The following is a 22,192-nucleotide window of genomic DNA, read 5'->3' as shown; positions in this document are numbered from 1 at the left end:
GCACATAGTTAAAAAACATCTGGAGAACATCACACAGTGGGATTCTGCTCAGCAGTGGAAAAGCATGACTATGAATACACAGCAAGCGGATGAATCTGAGCGAAGGAAGTCTGTCATGAAAGAGCGCTCGCTGCCATGCCATGCCTGTGGAGGTCCAGAAGAGACACAGCTCATCGACCCTGGAAGTAGCAGATGGTGGTCGACTGCAACCAAAACAGGGCTGGGTTTGAGTGGGATGGGGCATGAGGAAGCTTTTTATGAACAACAGAAATATTTTGAGTTTTGATTGAGGTCGTGGTTACATGGGTATATACATTTGTGAAAAGGGAGTGAAATGCACAATTAAAGGGGATTTTTTTGTTTTTTGTATATGAGCACACAACCTATTCCTAGCCCTCTTAAAATAGAACACTGGATTCTTTAACAAGCCCACAAGTCCCCCTAAAACCTAGTCCCTGCCCTGATTTCTAGCCTTCTCTGTTGCCTCTTCCCATCTTTCTCCATGCAAAAGAAGTTCCAGAATACTCCATACTGGCTTTCCCTCTGGGCCTTTGCACAGTTCATTTCCTCTCCTTTGGACAGCCATCTGCCCTCTCTCTGTCTGCCTCTCCCCCCGCCCCTTGTCCCCAAGTTTCTGCACAGATACTGTGTCTTCTGGGAAGCACTCTGTCCCGTGGGCTCCCAAGACTCAGCCAGATGTTTCTGCCATACTGACCCCTGGCATCTGTGGGGTACAGAGTGTGCTGGACACACCTGCCTGATGCAGAGTGCAGAGGCTGTCTTGCTGTCCAACATATTGCACGACCCAACATAGACAGTCACTGACTGTTGGAGGAATGAGCTATCGCAATGACTAAGGGGCATGAATTCATTCGCCAAAGGGTGAGCTGTGCCTAAGTCCTTGTGACCTCGGTGCCACCTCCAAGGCCCTTCTACCTGACTCCTGCAACTCTGGAGGTGTGCCTGAGTGTACCTTACCAAGGTGTTCCGATTCTGAGATACCAGTGTGTTGCATCCCTCTTCTCATAAACGTGTCTCAAACGCCGTCCTGGGAAAACCCTACTGGCTTGTTGTCAGTGCATCCTCTCCATGTGGAACCAACGTGTTGACTGGCCTGTGACATGCGCAGTGCACCTGACTCCCAGTGGTGTCCTGGGTGTGGGGACTGTGACTTTGCAGTCCTAGGAACTTCAGGGATGTGGCAGCACAGAGATAAAGTAGAAGAAATAATTTGGTTCAGCAAGACCTCTGAAGGGAACACACAGAGCGGCCCACCCTCATGCGTTCAGAGCAGCTGGAGAGGGTGAGGGGCGCAGGGGTGATAGGCAAGCATTTTGGCAGGATTCTTAATACGACAAAACAGGAAATGTCTTGTGTCAAACACAATTGTGACAATTGAGCAGAAACAAACATAGCAGCCAGCGGCTGGGGTTTCAAGACAGGATGGGGCTGCTCCTTAATCTTCTGGATTTCTTTAATGTGGCCCCTATCCCCAAGTTTTTTAAATTTTTCATGAAGAAAACCATAAAAAATTTAAATTTAAACTATTAGGAGCGACCTTCTGATAAACATACGGGCCTGCTCCGCCAGCCCCCACACAGGCACGTGCGCGCCGCGTACGCCGTCTCCCCAGATTCGCCGGCCAGGAGCAGCCTTGGCTCCAGTTAGGTCAGAAGCAGCTCTCGGAGGTGGGTTCAGGAAGCAGTGGGGTTTGTTTTGAGAGGCAGATGTCAGGGCTGGCTGGCGTCCTGGATGCTCACTTTGGGTTGTATTAGTCTGAATTTTTTATGTTTGCCCTCATGAAAAATTAAACCAGAACGTTCTTACCCTTTAGCAATGCTCTTTATCATTGGGCTTGATAAAGAAACTGAGTTCCAAGGAGTCAAGAGGTGCTTAGAATGTGCTCAGGATGCACGAGCTGCTGCTGGCAAGAGGAAGCTGGGTCCCTGACGTGCTGCTCCTCTTTCAGGTAGTTAGTGACGCCAGGGCAGAGGCCAGCGCTGTGTCCCAGGCCTGCGAGGACTGCTGTGGCCCCGGCACCCTTCAGGCAACATGGTGAGGGAGGTTCGGGGTCCCCCCCAGCTTGGGGCTCCATTTGCTGTGACTTCATCACATCCGCCTGATGATGCCAAAACAGCGGGGCCTGCGTTTATGCCCATGAAATAATGGGATGGCCGCTTCTGCTAAATGGACAATAGACCAGTTTCCCACTAGGGTAGCAGAACAGTGACCCCTAAGGATGGCCACTTCCCAGGTGTCCTAATGCCCAGAACCTGTGAATAGTTTACCTTAAACGAGAGGTTCTTAACAAGGGGTCTGTGAGCTGGAATTGAAGTTCAAAAAACCATTATTCTTGTGGGGACGTGTTGAAGCGAGTGTGATATGTTTACTAAATAATACAGTTTAGAGTGGACTTATAAGGGGTCCATGGTTTCACCCGAAGGCAAAGGGGTCCATGGAACAAAAGCAGTGAAGAACCCCTGCCTTAAATGGCAAAAGGGCCTTGCAGATGTGATTAAGTTAAGGATCTTGAGATGGAAAGATTATCCTGGGCTATGTCCACTGGCCCAATGTAATTGTAGGAGCCCTCCTAACTGAAAGAGGAAGAGGGCATGGTCAGTGTCAGCATACTGCCACATGAGACCCTCAACTCACTGCCCCTCCCTGGTGAAGGTGAGGAAGGGCCCGGGCCAAGGAATGTGGGCAGCCTCTAGAAACTGGAAAAGGCTAGGAAACGGAGTCTCCTTTGAGCCTCCAAGAAGAATGCAGTCCTGCCTGTCGACACCTTGAGTTTAGCCCAGTGTGACCCATTTGGGACTTCCAGTCTGCAGAACTGCAAGATAATAAATATGTGTCACCACTAAGTTTGTGGTTATAGCAGCAATAGGAAACTTATACCCACTTATTCAGTGCACATTGTGGAGTGGATAAAAGAATGAATGAATATGCTCTAATATGGGAAGCGTTTTTAATGCATTATCTACTGCAATCAACATGGAACCTCTGTGTGTTTTATACTTGGAAGTTCAGTGCAAGAATTCTGCTGTTAAAACAGCAGATGCTGTCCATGAATATTTTGATATTTCAGGGAAAGAGAAGTCTTTCATTTTTAAACTAAGAGAAAAGGGGAATTTATGGGCTCATTAAACTGGGGCCGAGCTAGGTCGAGGGTCTTTACCTGTGATCTTTGGGACTTGGTCTTACTCTCCCTCTATTATTCGTGTTCCTGAATCAGGGAGGAGGGGGCAGAAGGTGGTGAGGAGGATGTTTCATTCTCTCCCACATCAGAAAGCATACTTCTAAGAGAAGAGCCCACTAAGGCGCCAAGCTAACGGAGAATGAACCTTGCCACGCTCGTAGAAGAAGGCAGAGCTGCTTTCCCTTGGCATCTGATATTAGTCTAGGGAGGTGCTTTTATTTTGCAGCCCTGGTCATGAGCAAATTGAATGGATACTGAGGCCCTCTTTATCACTGAGCATCTCCCCTTCCTTGGTTTTTGAGTTGAGGCTCAGTATAAGGATCCTGCTGAAAAAAATAATAAAAGATTGAGAACCTTGTTCTGTAGGTCAGAGAAGGAAGACGATATTGCCCTGGGACAGGTGAAGAAGATGGGGTTTGTGGGTTTATTATTTTGGCCAACTTTGTTCATGTCTCAACCTGTTCCTCTGCACTTCCTTCTGTAACACCCTGCCTGCTGTCAGTAGCAGCACCCCCATACTCTCAGTTCACATGGATTGGACAGAGCTCACCCAGCTCAGAGGGTGGCCACTTGACTCAGTCCTGGCCAGTCAGGTCACTGTGCCCTCTTTGCCATAAGTATTGGCCAAACCAGGCCAATATAAGCCTCTCTGAAATTTCTGTTGGTGCAATGGCTTAAGGGATGCATTCCACTGGGGTTGCTGAGCTCATGGAGATAGACTTGGAGCTGCTGGCCTTCATGTGCAGCTACCCACAGTTGAAGCTGACGCTGAAGAAAGCAGAGCTGAGCTGTAAGAGGAGGTGCAATAATGCAAATCAATGAGTTGTTTCTTCCTGGAAGGTCATTTGTGTTGTGTTTTCTGTCACTTGCAACCTACAGCGGTCTGTTTTAAACAAGTTGTCATTACTTTGCACTCTGGACTGAAGTCTGTCCTTCCTCAAAACCACACAGAGCTCAGCTTCCTGAACTAAGCTTCCTCAACTGAGCTTCAGGATGGTTGTTACGCACTGAAGACACTTCAGAGGCTCCTTTGTACTCACAACAGTGGAGAGAGACACTCCCCGGGGGAAGCAGGCCCCTGAGTTGACAGGAGCCAGACTTCTCCCTTTATGTTCTATTGCTCTCCTCAGTAGAGTCAACATCGTAGAAGTTCTGCTCACGTCCCTGCTTCCTGTCTGCCTGAGAAGCTCTCGCCCCCAAGTTCCCTACTGAAGACGATGCTCGATGTTGCAGTTCAACTTCAATCACCATCTCCTCCATCGATCTCCAGGTCCCCAGTCACAGGACAACTTCTTCCCATAACATTTGGATTTGTCTTTGAGGTGACTCATTTCTTGTGCATCAAGCTGTAAAATATTGTGACCTCTGAGCCACCAGGGTCCTCCATGCTCCCACTTCCTACCTCAGACCCTGAAACATAGCTGGCATGTGAGAAACGGTTACTGAATGAGGGAGGGGTGCCAGGAGCTCCCACAAACGCTGTACCTGCTTCCGCTAACTACTCTGAAGGGGAAGATGCCACTCCACATTTGAAGGGGAGTGGAAGTCCAGAGAGTCAGACAAGCTGCCCAAGTTAGCAGAGGGGCCAAGGCAGACAGGGGCCTGTCCACAGGTATGCCCTTTGTGTTGTGCGAAGCTGCTTCTGGTGTCCACCCTATCATTCATCCATTCATTTCTTCTTTCCTCCATTCAACGCTTGTGTCATGTAGTAGTTATGTGTAATGTGTTTGCAACCAAGAATGATACTCTTTTTGAGACATTCTATGGAAGACACTCAGAATAGTTTTGACCCAGGGAAGGTGCTCAGCAAATTTTACTGTGCTTCTCTGTGAGCTGTTTTGGGGTTGAAGATCATGTCCCATTTGCCTCTTTCATCTCCAAGACTCAGCCTGACACAGTCACAGTCCACATTCATTTTTCAGAAACACATCCTTCACTGGACTTCAATTGCAGTTGTCCTAAGTAACAGGGCAGATGGGGAATGGCTTGTGAGCCACCTCCTCCTCATGAGAGGACGCTGAGAGCTGAAAGCCTGGCTAGAGAATTTGGGCATCTTCCTGGGAAAGGCACCTCCCAGAGGGCACCATTTATGCCCCTCAGCTTAGGGGGCTTTCCGTGATGCTCTCCTGAAGAGGAAGTGTTTGAACCCAAGGAATGGATGACATTGGAGAGGATCCAGTAGCGTCTGTCTACCTTAGAACATTCTAACATGTTGTCACAGGCCATCCTCTTCCCAGAATGATGGGGGATTTCTAGGACCTGAAGATGATGAGATGATAGACGTATCACCCCAACTCTTCTGTGTGGAAGAAAAAAGAAGCTGAAATAAAGGAAAAATTGCAAAGAAAGGGGTGTCAGTAAAAGTCATTAGTTGAGATTGTGATAACCTGTAATTTCTGACCCTTCAGACATGGGCCAGGAGGCAAATTCCTTTTTCCTTGCTAAAGTGTGTCCAGCAAATGAACTGTGACTTGGACATCACTGTAGAAGCTGTGCCTTGACTTCTCCAAGAGGACAAATTGCTTGACAGATCAGAGAACAAATGAGCTTCTATTCTGAGCTCCTTTCCTCAGTTGCTATATAAACTTGACATATTTATTCAAAATGAATAAAAAAATTTCCATCTAAAAGAATTTTATGATCTGGGATTTTCACTAATTAAAACTGTTTTTCTCCTCATTTAGGCAAGCTGGTGACGTTTTATTGTGTGAACATACTTTTTCCCCTCTCGTTCAGACTTGCGGTGGGAGAGTGACTCTGGAAAAAGTCCTAATAAAGTAGCGAGCAGGCCTGAGGTGAAGATGAACTTGGAGGCCTCTAGAAGTTTTGGGGAAGAAGAGGAGGAGCGAGGATTGAAGGTGCTGGGGCCAGGGGGACGTGGCTTGCCCCTCAGCCCCCTCACCTCCTGGCCATGTGGGCTGGGCTGAGTTTCCTGACCGCTGTCAAGGGCGGGCTCCTGGGGGAGCAGACTGAGATGGAGCAAGGCGTGTGCACCAGGATATTTCCTAGGGAGTGCCAATGGACCCAGGACAGCAGAAGGGGGAGAGAGGGCTGGGCAGAGGGAGCAGAGAAGAGATCGGATCCAGAGCCACAGACCAGCCTACCCTCCACACTCTGCGGCTAAAACGGCCCAGTAAGGCCCTGGCTTTTGGCCTCTGCAGCCATCAGTCACCGGATGGGGCTGCCCGGGAAGGGGGGACCTCGGGCAGAGCTTCTCTCTGCAACTGAGGCAATCTCTGAAGGGGCCAAAGGCTGAAAGCTGCCTGCCCACAGCACCCTGGCCCCTGTTGGGAGAGGGGTCTGGAAGGCTCACTGTGGACTCACTGCAGCTCCTCTTTGCTTCCATTTTCTCACCTGTAAGACTGAGATAATAATCTTTCTGCCTCTTAGGGGTCCCATGGGATTGAGTGGGAGACCCTGGATAAGGCACTTAGTGTAATGCTTGGCACAGAGTAAGGGCCAAAAATTCCAAATGAAAATAATAATATGTAGTTAATATATTATATATCATTTAACTGCAATAACATTAGTGTAGTCATGCTTTTATAACATACTAAAATAATGAATATAAATTATAATGAGATATGAGCTATCATGGGATAATAATGTGATCATTGCTATAGCATGCTTTACATTTTTATTTCAGCCTTTGTAATCACGTCGATCATCACAGCCCAGGGAACGGGTGCTATGTGTGTTTTGCAGATCAAGAATTGTACAGGCTCACAAAGGTTGAGCACATGAGAATGACCAGGGATGACACCTGAAGCCAAGGGCTGGAATGACAAGCCTCCTGGGAAAATTTCACAGTGGTCCCGTCTCGCAGGCATTGTTTGAGACAGTGTTGCATGGCCTCCTTGTTTGTACTTATTTTCCTGGTCCTGCTGGAATGACGGTCAGACGTGCTTAATGGGTAAGGGCAATGCTGCTTCCTCCCGATTGCTGGCACTGATACAATGAAGCGCAAAGAGCCGCCTTCCCTGGAGTGCCCATCACGAGCTCCCTCAGAAGCACAGGGGACCAGCCTCGCCAGCCGGACGATGGCGCAGGACGTTTTACGCATGTGTGCTGCAGAACTGCTCGGCGATTTTCTGGAAATTCAAATGTTCTGAGGTTCAGCCCAGAAAACAGGCATCTCAGTAGATGCTTTCTATTCTCACAGCACCAGAGCCAGAAGCACATACATAATTTAAAAACTATATATTTTCAATTATTGTGAATTTCCCAAACAAGAGACTTATTTTTTGAATGTTAAATGCAACCAGGTGATCATTAAAATCTTGCTTTTGTTGACATTTCCTTCAGCTCTGAAACTAAGTTAAATTTTCTTAGTAGTAAATGAGACCTCTTGGGAACAGTGTTTCAAAAAAAGATTTAAGCAGTTTGCCAGCAAGGAAGAAAAAAAAGAAAGAAAGAAAGGGAAGAAAGAAAAATAGGAATAGGTTTCAATTTTACTACTTGCTTAGAATCAAAGTCATGGCCAACATCCCATTGAGATGAAAATTATTCCAAGCTGGAGGAATGGGACTGGGATGCGTGATTCTCTGAAATGTACTGACGTTATGATCTTACTAATGCATGCTAATAGCGAGCCAAAATTGACCATATAACTGAAAGCATTGGGCAGTGTGTTCTAAAATATCAGAGATATAGTCTGATAGACTCTCATTATTATGAAATTAATTCAGATCCTTGTTGGATGTTTTGAAATGCCTTCCAGAAGTAACAAAACTGACAGCTTGATAAATCATATTTCAGTGGTACCTTAGTGAAAAGTCAGAAGAAATCAGTTTGATCTTCCTAGATGAATAGTTCAATGTTCAAACTCCTTCCAGCCTTTAGATTCTATGTCTGTAAAAACACCACATAACAATCAGAGATGTTGAGCCATGTCAGGACTCAGAGTTCCCTGGTTAGAATAATTGATTTCCCACTTAAACTCCTATCCATACAATTTTATTTCATTCAAGACAAACTTTCAACCCCCACACCGGCCTTTCCAAAACTCTTCTTCAACCTTGAAAGCAAATAACACCCTTAAGGATTATCAGTGACATCTCATGACACTCCTTAGCTCTCTTGATGCTGCTCACAGGGCAGTGGTTATGTTTTAATAACTGTGGGGCTGTTTTTTGGATCCAAGTGAAGAAAGGGGAGCATAAATCTTTCCCATTGTAAGCTGTGTCTCCGTGACAACTGACAACCATGCACATCTGCATAAAATACCGGTGTTATAATAAACATAAATGTCATGTCCAGATGGCAAACTCTATTTTTTTTTCCTTTTCATGCAGGTGTTTCAGTAATTTAAAGTAGCTGTCTAGCCTTTTCTAAGTTATCTTTCTGCTCTCAAAAATATTCCACCTAACTTTTCTTTGTCTACTCCATCCTAGATGTCTCTGATGCATTTTATTGCATTATGGCCACAGAGACTCAGGCGCCAGGTTCTCTGGGTCAGAATTTCAGGTCTGCAGTTGATTAACTGTGGGGCCTGCAGAAAACTGCTTAACACTTCAGTGTGTTCATTTCCACATCTGTAAAATGAAGTCATTAGCAGAATCTACCTCACTGGTCTGGGGAGAAGAGTAAATGAATGAATAACTGCAAAAGGCCTAGAACTGTGCCTGGCACTTAGTGAGTGCTTAGGCTGTGAGATCTATTTATTTTCGTTGTTGTTCTTGTAATCATTAGTGGGCAAGGCTGCTGTAACAAATTACTACTAACTAGGTGTCTTAAAACAACAGAAATTTACTCTCTCACAATTCTGGAGGCTAAAAGTCTGAAATTGAGGTGTCGGCAAGGCCACTGCTCCTTGCCTATCCAGGCATTCCTGGGCTCGTGGCAGCACCATGCTCCTCTCTGCCTTGTTCTTTCCATGGCTGTCTTCTCTCTGTGTCTGTGTCTCACTGCCCAAGATTCTCTTTCCTTCTGAGGACAGCCATCCTATAGGGTTGGGGCCCACCCTCACCCAATATAACTCCTGATAAGTAATTACATCGGCAGAGACCGTGTTAGGTCATGTCCATAGGTACCAGGGATTCGAACTCAAAGGTATCTTTTGGGGGTCACAGTTCAACCCACCACAAGCCCCAAAACCCAAGCCCCATCTCCCTGTTCTTGGGGCAACACAGAGCTCCATGGTATGTGTGCTAAACTGCCAAGTCCCATGGGTATTTAGGCTCTTCCTAAAATTCACCATCACAAAGCATGCTGTGGCGAGCATCTGGAGCTTTGCTCCTTGGGGTGGACAAAGGCAAAACAGTACCTTCCTCTTCAGGCCAGATCAGGCTCCTCCCTGAGCCTCTGTGTTTGCATGTTCTGTTCCCTAGAATACCTTGTTCCTTCCTGGTGGTGTGGAAATCTCTGTTCTTCTTTCAAGCCTCACTTCCCTCAAGTACTTGCTCTCTGAAGCCCTCTCTGGCTTCTGAAGCACAGGAGCTGTTCTTTCTTTGTGAGCACTCCAAACCTGAGAAGATATCCTGACTGACGGTTGCCTCAAGGAAGAAAGGACCCACGCCCTCCTGGGCCCCTGGACCGAGCCCAGTTGTCAGCACAGAGCTCAGCACTGTGCAGGGAGCTCAGAAAATGTTTGCTGGGTTCATGAAAGAGTGAATGAATGAACAGGTTACCATCCCTCTCAATGAATACAAATACTTAAGTACATACATGTCACCTCCTTAGACTGTGACTTCATTAGGGGCAGAGGCTTTTATTCATTTTCTTTCCTCCAGGGTCTAACAGGAACCTTGTCACGCAGCAGTGGGGATAAAGGGATGTATGTGACCGACTGGCTAACGAGTGAATGAGTAGAGGGCTGCCCCCCCCCAGCCAACCACCATCAGGAGAATTGTCCTTTGTCATGAGCAGAATGGTGGGCAAAGCACTCTGCAGCACCTACACTGGGAATATTAGTTATCTATTGCTGCATAACAATCAGTCCCCAAATTAGGCACTGAAAGACTGAAAACTCCTGTGAGAGAAATATCTGGATGGTTCCAGCTGAGGGTTTGGTCCAGGTGGGCTTGCATACAGCCAGCTCCGGGTTCCTCGCCACGTGAGCCTTTCCTCTTAGATGCTGCAGGCCATGGAAGCTGGAAGGAAGCCCCCAGAGAAGGAGCAAGGGCGCCCAGGGAGAAGCCACAGTCTTCTCAGAATCCCCCTCATCACCTCTGCCATGCTCTCGTCTTCAGTGAGCCCTAGGCCCACCCACCCTCAGCGGAGGGGCCACACCATGGCGAGAACTCCAGCCTTCAGGTGGATGTCCCTGAAGCTGCTTGCCACAATGGGCAATTTAGTAGCTTAGGTTTGCTTGAATCAAGTGAGTCCTGGTCCTCATATTACTGCAACAAGTTCACTGGCCAATTTCTTTAATTTGTGCTGAGAAAGTACAAGCCGTAGGTGGAAATTGGCAGAGCCAATCCTTGGAGTAGCCAGTGTAGATCTTCTCTTGAGTGACCCATGACCCTTGACCCTTGCTGGCTTTGACCACAGAAACATCTGTTAGAACATCCCCACGGGCTTGACCGGAATCAACGGCCACCTTGGGCGTCCAGGGCACTAAGAAACATTTTCTCATCAAGGGGTTTAGAAAGTGAACCTTTGGGTGTCTGAGTCACTAAAGAGGATGGAGCCTTATGCCCAACAAATGGCTTTTGTGCCAGTGACATCTTGCAAATATGTGCTTTCCCTCCAAGCTTTCCCTCCAAGCCTCTGCCCTCACTCCTGCAGCTCCTCCTTTGGCTGCACAGCTGGCTTGCAGCCTCTGTGGGCTCAGGCAGTTTTCAGCCTCACCTGTACATTCCTGCATCCAACCTCTGAACCTTTCAGTCCACTTGGTACTTCATTGCACTGAAATGCAGCTGCTGTGGAACGATCATACAAATCTCATACCCGGGCTGCAGCCTTGGCATTTGCAGGTGCCTCTGCCTGGAATGCCACCTGCCGTTTCTTCTCATTCTTTGAGTCTCAGCTCCAATGTCACTCCTTAGAGAGGCCGTTCTTGATCCACCTGTGGGTTGAGCCACCTCCAGGCATTTATCTTTATATGAAGTTCCTCTCCTCCATAGAAGTGACACTAATCCTGCTCACTGCCTGCCTCCCCGACTAGGTGTATACTCCAAAAGGGCAGCTGTCCAGTGTTTTCAGCCTTCTCAACATTAGAACATCACCTGGCCCTTGACAGGTGCTCGATAAATATTATAGGATGAATGAATGCTTCCCTGCGATGCTGTGACTTATTTGAAACTAGGGTACGTATCTGGTTCATCTTATCTGTGGATCACCCAGAAGGTCTAGTACATCCTTTAAATTCAGAAGGCTCTCAATAAAGGTTTATTGCATGAACGGATGGGTTTGTTCACAATGTGTCAGACTCAGGGAAGTTGCTCAGTGTCGACAAAAGTAAAGCCTGAGAAGATTTCATTTGATAGTCGCGTTTCAGAGTTTCCCAGATTCAATCATCATCTGTCTCCCGCTGTTGCCGTGTCTGCACTCTACCAGCACCATCACTTATGTAACATAGTCTCTAAAATGACTCAATTTTTAAATGTAAACCAATTTATTTAGGGGAGAAACTTTTATCATTATTGTAAATGGAAAACTAGTATCATTTGTTATAAATAGGAGGTAACCCTTGAAGAAAATATACTAAAATAAAACGTGGTGATTAAATTCCAGCCACGTGGAGAAGGAGCTGTGCTGCAGCTGGGGCTCTCTCTGTTAGAGGGAGGTGAGCCTGGGATACGGCACCACAGTTTACTGTTGGGGGAAATGGGTAAAGTGTGCACAGAGCTCTCTGTATGACATCTTCTAAGTGCGTGCAAATCTGCCACTCTTTCAAAGTAGCACAGTCTAGTTCTGAGAACAGGAGGTGAGTGTTACAGGCGTGGGAGAGCAGCCCTGCAGAGCTGAATGGGAAGGGCTTTCTCACAGTTGATTCCAGGCTGCTGGCTGCGCACCCAGCCCAAGCGCTGCGTGGACCAGCCACCGTGCTAGCCCCTGCCCTGGGAAACACCGAGGCGGGTCTTTGGACCTGACTCTCTCAGCCCGGGGCATGGCCGCAGCTCTCCTGAGGCTCTCGCACATCGCTGGTGGAGTTACACAGTGGAACAAACTTGGGAGAACCCAGTGGTGACCTCTTACAGTCAACGCATGCTGTTTGCATGCTCAGCAATGCTGTTCCTGTGTATTTCCTCAAGAAACCTAAGGCTTTATAACCGCAGAAAGACTTGTACAGAAATGTTCTCAGCACCTTTATTTATTATAGCCCCAAATGGAAAACAAATGTCCAAAAGCAGATGTCACATACATTGTGGTATATCCATTCAATGGGATGCTCCACAGCGCTGAGAGTAATGGGCTACTGATACCAGCAAGAACGTGACTGGACCTTGACTGCGTTCTGTTGGGTGGACGAGGCCTACTTTAGCACACACCGTGAGGCTCTGTTCCCATGGAGCTCTAGGACAGACCAAGCTGACCAGCGGTGACAGAAGCAAATCAGTGAGTGCCAAGGGTTCATAAGAGGGCACAAGAGGGGTTCTGGAGCAGTGGACATCTAGCTTCTTCAGAGCCATGGTTAGACTGGCATGTAATGTTTCAAACCTCATGAAACTGTGCTCTTAAGACGTGTGCATAATGGAAACCTATCTCGGAAGAGTTGACTTTAAGCCCTTCAAACCACGTCACACGTCTGCCTCAAACTCTACGATGGCTTCTCTTCACACTTAAAATTAAACTCAACCAGGCTCTCCACGCCTGCGTATAACCAGGGCCTTGTTGCCTGTGTCCTCATCTGCTGCCGTGTCCCTGTCCCCTCCTCACTCTGCTCTGAGCACTCTAACTGTTGAACCATAGGTCCCTTTGGCAGAGTCTTCCCTGTGTCCACCAGCCTCCACGGCCCTGCCGCCCATTTGAAATGATCTGTCTAGAAGGCCCAAATGTCTGCTGTGTTTCCTGAGTCATTTGTCTATGGGGTCTACAGTTCCACTGGGCACCATGTGATTGGACACCCTGTCCAATCTATTTCCAAACTGCACCCTCGTGTGTCCCCAACACCTGGCACATAGCAGCCCCCGAAACATGGCTATGGAATGAACAAATGAGATGACTTTGGACATGTAAATACACCCAGAATCAGGCTTTCCCACTGCCAGATAATTAAGGAGACTTGGATTGGGAGCAAGGGAGAGAGTTGGAGAGGAAGGTAGGAGAGAAGAGAGGGAGGTTTCCCAAGGGTGGGCAGCCTCGGATCCTGCCCCTGGGTTGAGGGCAGCAGAAACCACAGAATAATGTTCAGGATGAAATGCAGAGGGCCCTGTGCTTGCTTCAGTGGGGGCCTGGGCTATCAGCCTGTCCTTGGAGCACCCCGACTCCCCTGAGTGGCCCCAAAATGGCCTCAGGCGGGGTTGAGGCCAGCAGGCTCTGGGAAGCCTTCCCGGTTCCTGTGTGCCACAGTGTGCTGCGGGAAGCCACAGACAATTTTCCTAGAGGCCTGAGAGTATCAGATCCTAAGTGGCCACAGCACTTGGGTGTCATGGTGCCGTGGCAGGGTGGCCCCAGAAAAGGGAGCTGAGGACCGGAGCTCAGTGCACGCCAGGCTGGAGATGCGACAACCGGGAGCAAGTTATCTCCCTGATGCGGTGGCTTTGGGTAAAGCCCCCAAACCAGACTCAGGTCTCGTGAAAACGGGGACCCTGAACCACCTGAGATGCGGTGTCCAACTCCTGCAGAGATGGGGAACTGCCACGGAAATTGGGTCACTTGAAAATAAAGCAAGATTCCTTTCTCTCCCACCCGAGTCTTGTGGGCGGGATTCACCCTGCTGTGTTCTCGATGCACTCACCTGCAGAAGAGCAAAGGGAGATCAGAAGAGCCCCTGGGAAAGCTCCGGAAAAACGAATGGGGTGTCAGTTAGCCTCATCCACTAATTCACTTAGTCTTCATTCATACGTTCATATATTCCTCAAACATTTACTGGGTGCATAGTATTTTCAAGGCACTGGGTTCCTTCCCAGTTAAGCAAACACCGAGCCAGTGTGGGGTCAGGAAAACCCTGCAGAGCAGCGGGCTGCGCTCTCCTGATCGACCTCGGCGAGATGTTGTGCGTCCTCTGCCTTCGATTTCTGCAAATTATGTAATTAATTAAATCAAAGTTCTTTCCTAATCAGCTCTTAAAATGAGTGAGTCAGCTCTGTTCAATTGTGTTCTTTTTGGATAAAAATTTTTCCCAGGAGTGTTCTTGTACTGGGGAGGAAAACTCTGCACGGGGCAAGGCTGAGTGAGAAGAGCAGGTGCTCGGCGTGCTCAGGGTCGAAAGCGTGGACAGGATCTCAGGAGATGGGGCTGGCACGAAAGCACCTCCCTCACCAGGGTGTCCTCTGCTTGGCCTCCCGAGCACCACGCCTCAGCCGAGATGCCATGAGGGGCACCCGGTGAACAAATAAGATCCCCACCTCTAAGGAGTTTACCGGACAGGCGGCAAGCTGCCGGCCCAGGGAGCCGCGTCGTCTCCCCTGCCCAGGCCTGACCCCGGTGATTCGTTGCTCAGGCACATATTGGACATCGCCTCACTCAGAACAACCCGGGTCCTTTCCTCACCTGCGTACCGGCACTTCGGAGGCTGGAAAGCAAAGCTCTACATTTCGCAGACTCTTCTGTAGCTGGGTGGTGCCTGTGATCTGGGTGCCAGCTAAAGGCACCTGTCAGTCTTGGGGAAGGGAAAGCAGAAGAAGGTGGAGAGCCTTGAGGGGGTTCAGCAAGAATGGAGCTGGGCGCCTGGCTGTGCAGCAGTGGGCGTGGCGGGCATTGTCTGGCCCCCAGTGTCACAGGGGTGGGGGCTGCTGGGAGGTCCAGCTCCCAGCAGCAGCACCTGCCTGCGTGGCATCCAAGCACCAGTCCCTGGCATTCTGGCACTGAAATCCCGACAATAAACTCGTTTTCGCTTAAGTGAGCTGAGCAAAGCTTTGCTTAAGTGAGCTCAGGTTTTTTCTGCAGCTAAGAATCCTGTGTGAGGGAGCTGCTGCAATCAGACTTCTCTGGAAAATCCTTGGCAGTCTCTAAGAGCTGCGGTGGATTTCTGCAAGGCAGCGCCCACCAGAGCTGCTGGACTACCTAGAGGTTTCCTGCTTGAGAAGAGCTGAGCTCTGCCCAGGTAGCCACAGGTGCCTCCCTGCCTGGCCCCTTTGTTTTCACCACTCGTCTGGTTTCTTCTGGTGCACAAGCTTTGACCTAAAATCACGCAACAGCTCAGGCCCCTCAAGACAACCTTCACCCAGAGCTCTAGACCCCTAGTCAGCTGGCTCTGGGCTGTGTTCTCTCTCCGTTAGGACCCAAAAGTCTTCTTGCTCTCTGAATGACATAGTCAATCATAAAAAAAGTTTGTAATTTTCTCCTGGTACTTGAAGTACATAAAGGCAAGCAAGAAAATTAAATAGATGGTTGTAGTAAAACTAAAAGATTGGCAATTTTGAAGTGCAGAGAAATTGTTTTTCCCCTGATAGGAAATGCCATCCCGCGGTCGTGGGCTATTAATATGCCACTCCTACCCCGGAAGAACATCATTCTGGTGGGAATTAATCTATCAGGTTCTACGGGTGACCTCAACTGTCAACTTAATAGCCGCCCAAAGGCCGACGATGTTGAACGAGACTAAAGAGCAATGTAAATCGGGTGATACGCCGTCATTCTCCAGATGCCCAAGTAGATTAACCTGTTTATTGATTAGCTGGCATGTAAATTAATGAGTTATCTCCATTAATTATGTGTGTCTTCATAAAAGTCCTCATTGGATTTTCTAGTGACAAAGTGAACTAAGAACAGAATAAAATGAGGATGATGCAATGTTGGAATCTTTGAATTTGTGGCGCGGTTTCCCTGGGCATCTCCTGCCTGGTTCCCACCGCGGAATGCCTTTGGAGCGCCACCTTGGACCACCTCTGCCCGGCAGGTCACTGCCTCCAGCTCCACTTCCTCTGACAGCTGACCCTTACTTAGCCTGGTGAAGACATAAATCATCCCTCATGCATTTTCCGAGGTCCCCTTGACAGGAAAGCCCTTGTCGGCTCTGAGAAGGCAGTTAGGTCCCCTTCGGGGTGCCCTGGGGTGCCCACCCTAGCGGGCATCACACAGGTCGCACCCCCTCTTCCAACAGGCCATGTGCCCTTGATGGCCTAGCCTGAATCTGGTTCTTCTCCGCCTCCTCTATATGGAGACCAGGCAGGGCACGTGATGGGAGCCACCTAGGTGACAAATGACGTTTCTAGGACCAGAAAGCGCCGGCATGGTCCAGCCTCTGGTGAGGCCTTTGTGAGCAGGCTGCCCCCTAAGATGGAGAGTCTGGGGGGGGATGCATCCTGCAGCGGGAACTCCCTCCTGCCAGCAAGCTGCCTGCTCCCCTGGGAGCAGAAGAGTGTGTCGGGCTGCCCGTGGGGTCCCTTCCTTTGCTAAATGCCTTTCTGCATCTCCTGGTGGCTGCCTCTGCTGCCCTCAGGTGCTTCCTTGACTCTGGATGACCCGTTCAGTTGCTCAGGCCTTGTGTTCTCTGTATCGTACGTAACGAATATGGAGGTAATCTTATATCTGCACCTTCCTTGACATTTCAGACAAGTGGGTTGTACACGTCTCCAATATAAATGTTTCCCTATTTTAAAAACATATTTTAAATATTTTCATAGAAAGTTGGGAAATGAGGGAAAGCAAAATTGTATGATTAATCCTCCATCTTAAGTCCTTTGTAAGTCCAACTGCACTGGATCATGAATCAAAAACTGAATGATGGTCATGATAAAAGTATCTTCTTGTTTATGGAGCTTTGCAGCTTACATGCAATGTTTGGCTGGACTCCAACAGCTTTTATTTATGTTTTCATCACATTTCTTTGGACCGGGTGGCAGCACTGATGCTCTCCTGATGCGAAGTGGCATAGAGGGCTGCACAGGCCATCCTGGCTGCAGCCTCGGCTTTGCCACTGAAAATTGCCCTTCAGCACATCCTGCACCCTCTAAGCTGGAGAGCGTAGATGAGGTAGCTCCAAGGGTACCTGCGGATATGGGCTTCTGTGATTCTACGATGCTCTAATAAGGGGCTGCCAATGGGAATTTCTAGGCAGCTTTAGGAATTCGTGAGGGCAAAGCGAAGGCTCGTGCTCCCCTTTGGACACCAGACTTGGGGAGAGCCAGTTCTGCAAATAGAGTGCGGTGAAGTGTTGCATATCAAAGCAGCCTCCCCTTCATCGCCCGGGGGCTGTTATGCTATTTATGAGGACCATTTATCTTTTATCTTGCCCCTGTGTGCAGGCAGTGAGAGCCAGGAAAGACAGCATCATTTGTCGGATTAAAACTCAGAAGCCATCCCCGTAAAAAAGAGTAGAATGGGTCTCTGCCATTTTTGGCCATATATTTTTTAAAATCCCAATTAGTTTATTTTTTCTGCTATGAACTTAAACGCTTTGGATAGGAAGACCCCAAAAATTCATAACTTAACCATTCTTAGGTCAGGCAAATTCTCTGAAAACAAAATAAGGGAGCAGACTGACATATAAGAGGAGCTCAATAAATGCTCGATGAGTAACAGAGTAGATGAATAAACAGAAGCACAGAGAAGGACAAATGATCTCCACAGTCCTGTTAAATGAGTCAGAATATTTGTTTAACTAAATAACCACAGGATGACTTTGTGAGCTTGGGCTGCAGCAAGAGAGAGTGAACTCTTTCTGCAATGCCAAGTGGGCTTCCAGGCCAACTTGGCAAGGAGTCAATGGTCCAGAGGACAGATGCTGCCCCAGGTTTGCACAGCATAGCACTCACTTGGCATGCTTCTAAGACATTCTGGTTTCCAGGGCACTCTTCTGCAGATTCTGGGTCTGGGATGGGGCTGAGGCGGTGTAGGTCTCTGGTTCTCAAACAAGGCAATAGATTGCTGTCACCTGGAAAGTTGTAAAATATTACCGATGCCCACCATCAGCTTATCTGATGAAATTACTGTGGGGTAAGATCTGGATGTGGGATCTTCCAAAGCTCCCTGGGTGATCTTAATATGCAGTCTTAATGTGAGAACCTTTGTTGTGGCCTTAACAAGGATCCCAGTGCCCCTTGGGATCATTTAAGAGGATATCATGGAGCAGATGTGACTCAAGCAGTCGGATGCCCGCCTCCCACATGGGAGGTCCCAGGTTCAGTTCTCCATGCCTCATAAAGAAGACAAACAAACAACAAGCAGACATTGAGCAAAAACAAGGAGCAGACAGTGAGAAAAAAACAAACAAACAATGAGTAAACAGATGAGGGAACCATCTCAGGGGAAAAAAAGACAACAGCCCAGAGTGTTCCCTGTGGTAGAGCTGAGTATGCAAAGGGTTTATAAGATACTTTTTATTTGGAGCATCTTACAGCAGAGATACCTTACATCCTTCGCCACAGAAATCAATAAGTAGTGAATTAAATATGACAGATGTGCTTTTGAATATATAGGTATACCAGAGCTTACAAGAAAGAAAATAAAATCCCTAGGTGCCAGAAAACCAGAGAAGAAAGAAAAATAGGTTGCACACCTCTGCACCAAGGTTGTGACTACTGGTTGTAGAGAAGGAAAAAAGGTGGTGGTCTCAATTATGTAGGGTAGGGTTTCTTAAATCTAGCTACACAGTAGTGTCACCTAGAGATTGCAAACCACACTAATGCCTGGTCTCATTCCAGACTTATTAACTAAATATCTAACTAGTTAATATTAATGAATTACTAGATACTTATTAAATAACCCTACGTCTCAGCCATCAGTATTTTTTATAGGTTCTCCCTGGTGATTCTAATCTGCAAACAGGTTGATTTGGGAGCTTGAGTTTTAATTTCCATATTAAAATCAGAAACAAATCAAGGACGCTGATTAGCATCACTTTGCTCAGTGCTACCATGGAGGTCCTAACCCGCATAACAAGACAAGGAAAAGAAATAAAAACTAAAGGGATTAGAAAGGAAGAAATCGATAACCATTCATTGCTAATGGAATGATTGTTGTTAAAACAAGAAAACCAACAGGGAAAAAAGTACAGGAACTGATTGTGTTGGTTAAACATAGCAGGTGGACACAATGCAATGAACAAAAACGAGTAGTATTCCTAAGTGATAGAAAAATATAATTGATCTTGTCATGTTTTAAAATGGCATTCACAACATCAAGAACCCTAAAAAGTACTTATGAATAAATCTGACGAAAGAGGTACCAGTCCTTTTAGAGCAAATAATAAAATTTTATTAAAGAAATAAAAGATCTAATCATACTATGAGGTGAACCATGTTCATGGACTAAAGACTCAACCTTTTAATCCATTCAGTGAGTGTGCATTGAGCAACTTTCAGAAGCCAGACCTTGCCCTGGTATAATGGAGTTTTTGATATAATGGAGTAGAATCCTAGAGGGAAACAGTCAGCAAGCAAATAAATAAGAAAATGTATAGTATATCAGATGTTAACAGATCACATGGAAGAAAAAGATGAGAGTAAGGGAGAGTGAGAACGTAGGGGTGGAGGGGTGCTATTTTATATAGGGCTCTCTGGGAAAGGCTTACTGGTGAGGACTGCTGATAAGGTGACATTTGAGCAAAGACCTGGAAGTAGTGAGGGGGGGCTGCTCTGAGGATACCTGGGGAGATCTGTTTCAGGCAGAGGATAAAGCAGTACCTGAGAAAGGTGCAAGTGCAGCGAGCCTGGAGGCTGAAGAGTGTGTGTGTGTGTGTGTTAGGGTGGGAGCGGGGAGACAGTGGAATTCAAGGCAGACGAAGTAGGCAGGGCACAGCTCAGGTAGAACTTTGTCCACTAGTAGAAGGAATTTGGCTTTTTATCATTAGTGAGATGAGAATCTATTGGAGGGTGTTTAAAAAGGGAGGGACTTGATCGGACTCAGGTTTTAAATGGCTCTGCCTTCTGTGTGCTAACCAGTGGAGGGGAAGCAATGGTCGGACCCAGAAACAAGTTCAAGGGTCTTGCTATAATCCAAGGGTGATACGCATCCCAGCGGTCACGATGGAGGTGGTGAGACCAGTCGAATGCTGCATAGGTTTTGAAGATAGAGCTGATAGATTTGCTGGGGAATTGTGCATGGAGTATGAGGAGAAGAGGATAGTGAAGGAGACTCCAGGTCTTTGGCCAGAGCTACTGAAGGAGAGTGCTTCCCTCCCCTGGAATGGACAAGACCTGGAAGGGGTACTGTGACTGAGATAGGTACCACGAGTTTGTTTTGGGATTTGAGAAGTTTCAGGTGATCATTCTTTGTCAGATTATTAGACAACTCTAGAGTTAAGGTATGGGAAGGTCTGGGTAGGAGATGAAAATTGAAGATTCATTGGGGAATGGATGGCATTTAAAATGAGACTTGCTCCCTAAGGGTGGCCCAGGCCCAGAAGCAGCAGCACAGGAGGTGTTGGAAATGCACATTCTCAGGCCCAACCTGACTCAGAAACTGGTGCTGCGTTCTGCCCTCTTTGTTTCAAGGAGTCTTCAAGTGATTTTGACCCACAATAGAGTCTGCGACCAAGGACTGACCCCTGGGACTTGCTGAGGCTTAGAGAGAGGGGGTGAGAATGAGCAAGGGGGCTGGGTGGCTAGTGGTGTAATGCCAGGGAGATGGACGTTCTCCCTAGATAAAGGTAAAGACACAATGTAATCTCAAGCCAAATCTCAGAAGTTAACAGAACTTGACAACTGATTCTAAAGTCCTGTAACAGAGTCAAGGGCCAAAGAGGGTTAGACTGTGGTGAGAAAGAAGCAAGCCCAATTGCCTGGGTGGAAGTCAAAAGAGCTGTGGGGGATCTGTATCAGAGAGACACTTCTCTCCTCTCCCATCCATGGAGATATGGGGATACAACTGGCTAGACATATGGGAAAATATATATTTAGATCCCTACAGCATACCATATACAAAAATAAATTCCAGATGGGTTAAAAGACTCAATGAGATAAACAAAACATTAAAACGAAAACATAGCATAGTATCTTTATCTCGCTTGGATACTGAAGGATTTCTTTTGAAAAAGATGGATGCATTTGATTACCTCAAATTTAAAACGTTTGAATTAAGCCAAGTTCATAAATTGAGTACATGTTTTTTGAAACATGTATTAGGGGCAAAGTTTGTATATCCAGAGTATGCATGATAATAATAACAATAATTAACAATAAGGGGGAAAATGACAAAATATTGGAAAAAGAAATCTGTAGGGGAGGAAAACTAAATGTCCAATAAACACATGAAACAAAAACGCTTGGCCTCATGAGTAAGGAGGGAAATGCAAAGTAAACTTTAGGGTACCGTGCCCACCAGACGTGGAGAGGAGCCAGGATGTTACACAGCTGCCTTACTTGCCTTTGGCTGCAGTCACAAACGACACAACCTGAGTGGTTTAAGGAATGGTGTTTGTTCTCCTTCAGTTCTGGAAGGCAGAAGTCCAAGTCTGTCTGGGTAAAGTCAAGTTGGCAGGGCCACGCCCTCCTGGAGGCTCTGATGGGACAATCCGCTTCCCAGCACTCCCTGGCTAGAGCTGCATTCCTTCATTCTTTGGCCCAGGACCCCTTCCCTCACCTTCAAAGCCATTAGCAAAGCCCCTTCAAGTCTCTCTCTGCTTCTGTGAGCACATGACCATGACCTTCCGACTCTTCCATGGCCTGCTCGCCTCTTTGAAGGACTCTGCGATGACACTGGAGACCTCTGTATCATCCAGAATGCACTCCCCATTGCAGGATCCTTAATCACACCTGCAAAGTCCCTTTTGCCACAAATGGTGGCGTTCACAGTTTCCAGAGATTGGGACGTGGCATCCTGGGGGGCATTCGTCGGCCTCTGGCACAGGTTTGGAGAGGAGGTGGGCCTCCAGGAGCTCCCAGACATTGTACTTCACTGCAGTCTCTTTAGAGAGCAATTTGTCAACACCCAGGAGCAATGAAAGTGTCCCTCTGTGCCCCGCAATTCTACTTCTTGGCATCTACCTTAGCGATACTCTCGGAG

The sequence above is a fragment of the Dasypus novemcinctus genome, chromosome 24 (genome assembly GCF_030445035.2).
Source record: "Dasypus novemcinctus isolate mDasNov1 chromosome 24, mDasNov1.1.hap2, whole genome shotgun sequence".
Lineage (NCBI taxonomy): Eukaryota > Metazoa > Chordata > Mammalia > Cingulata > Dasypodidae > Dasypus > Dasypus novemcinctus.
Note: the sequence above shows the minus strand (reverse complement) of the source record.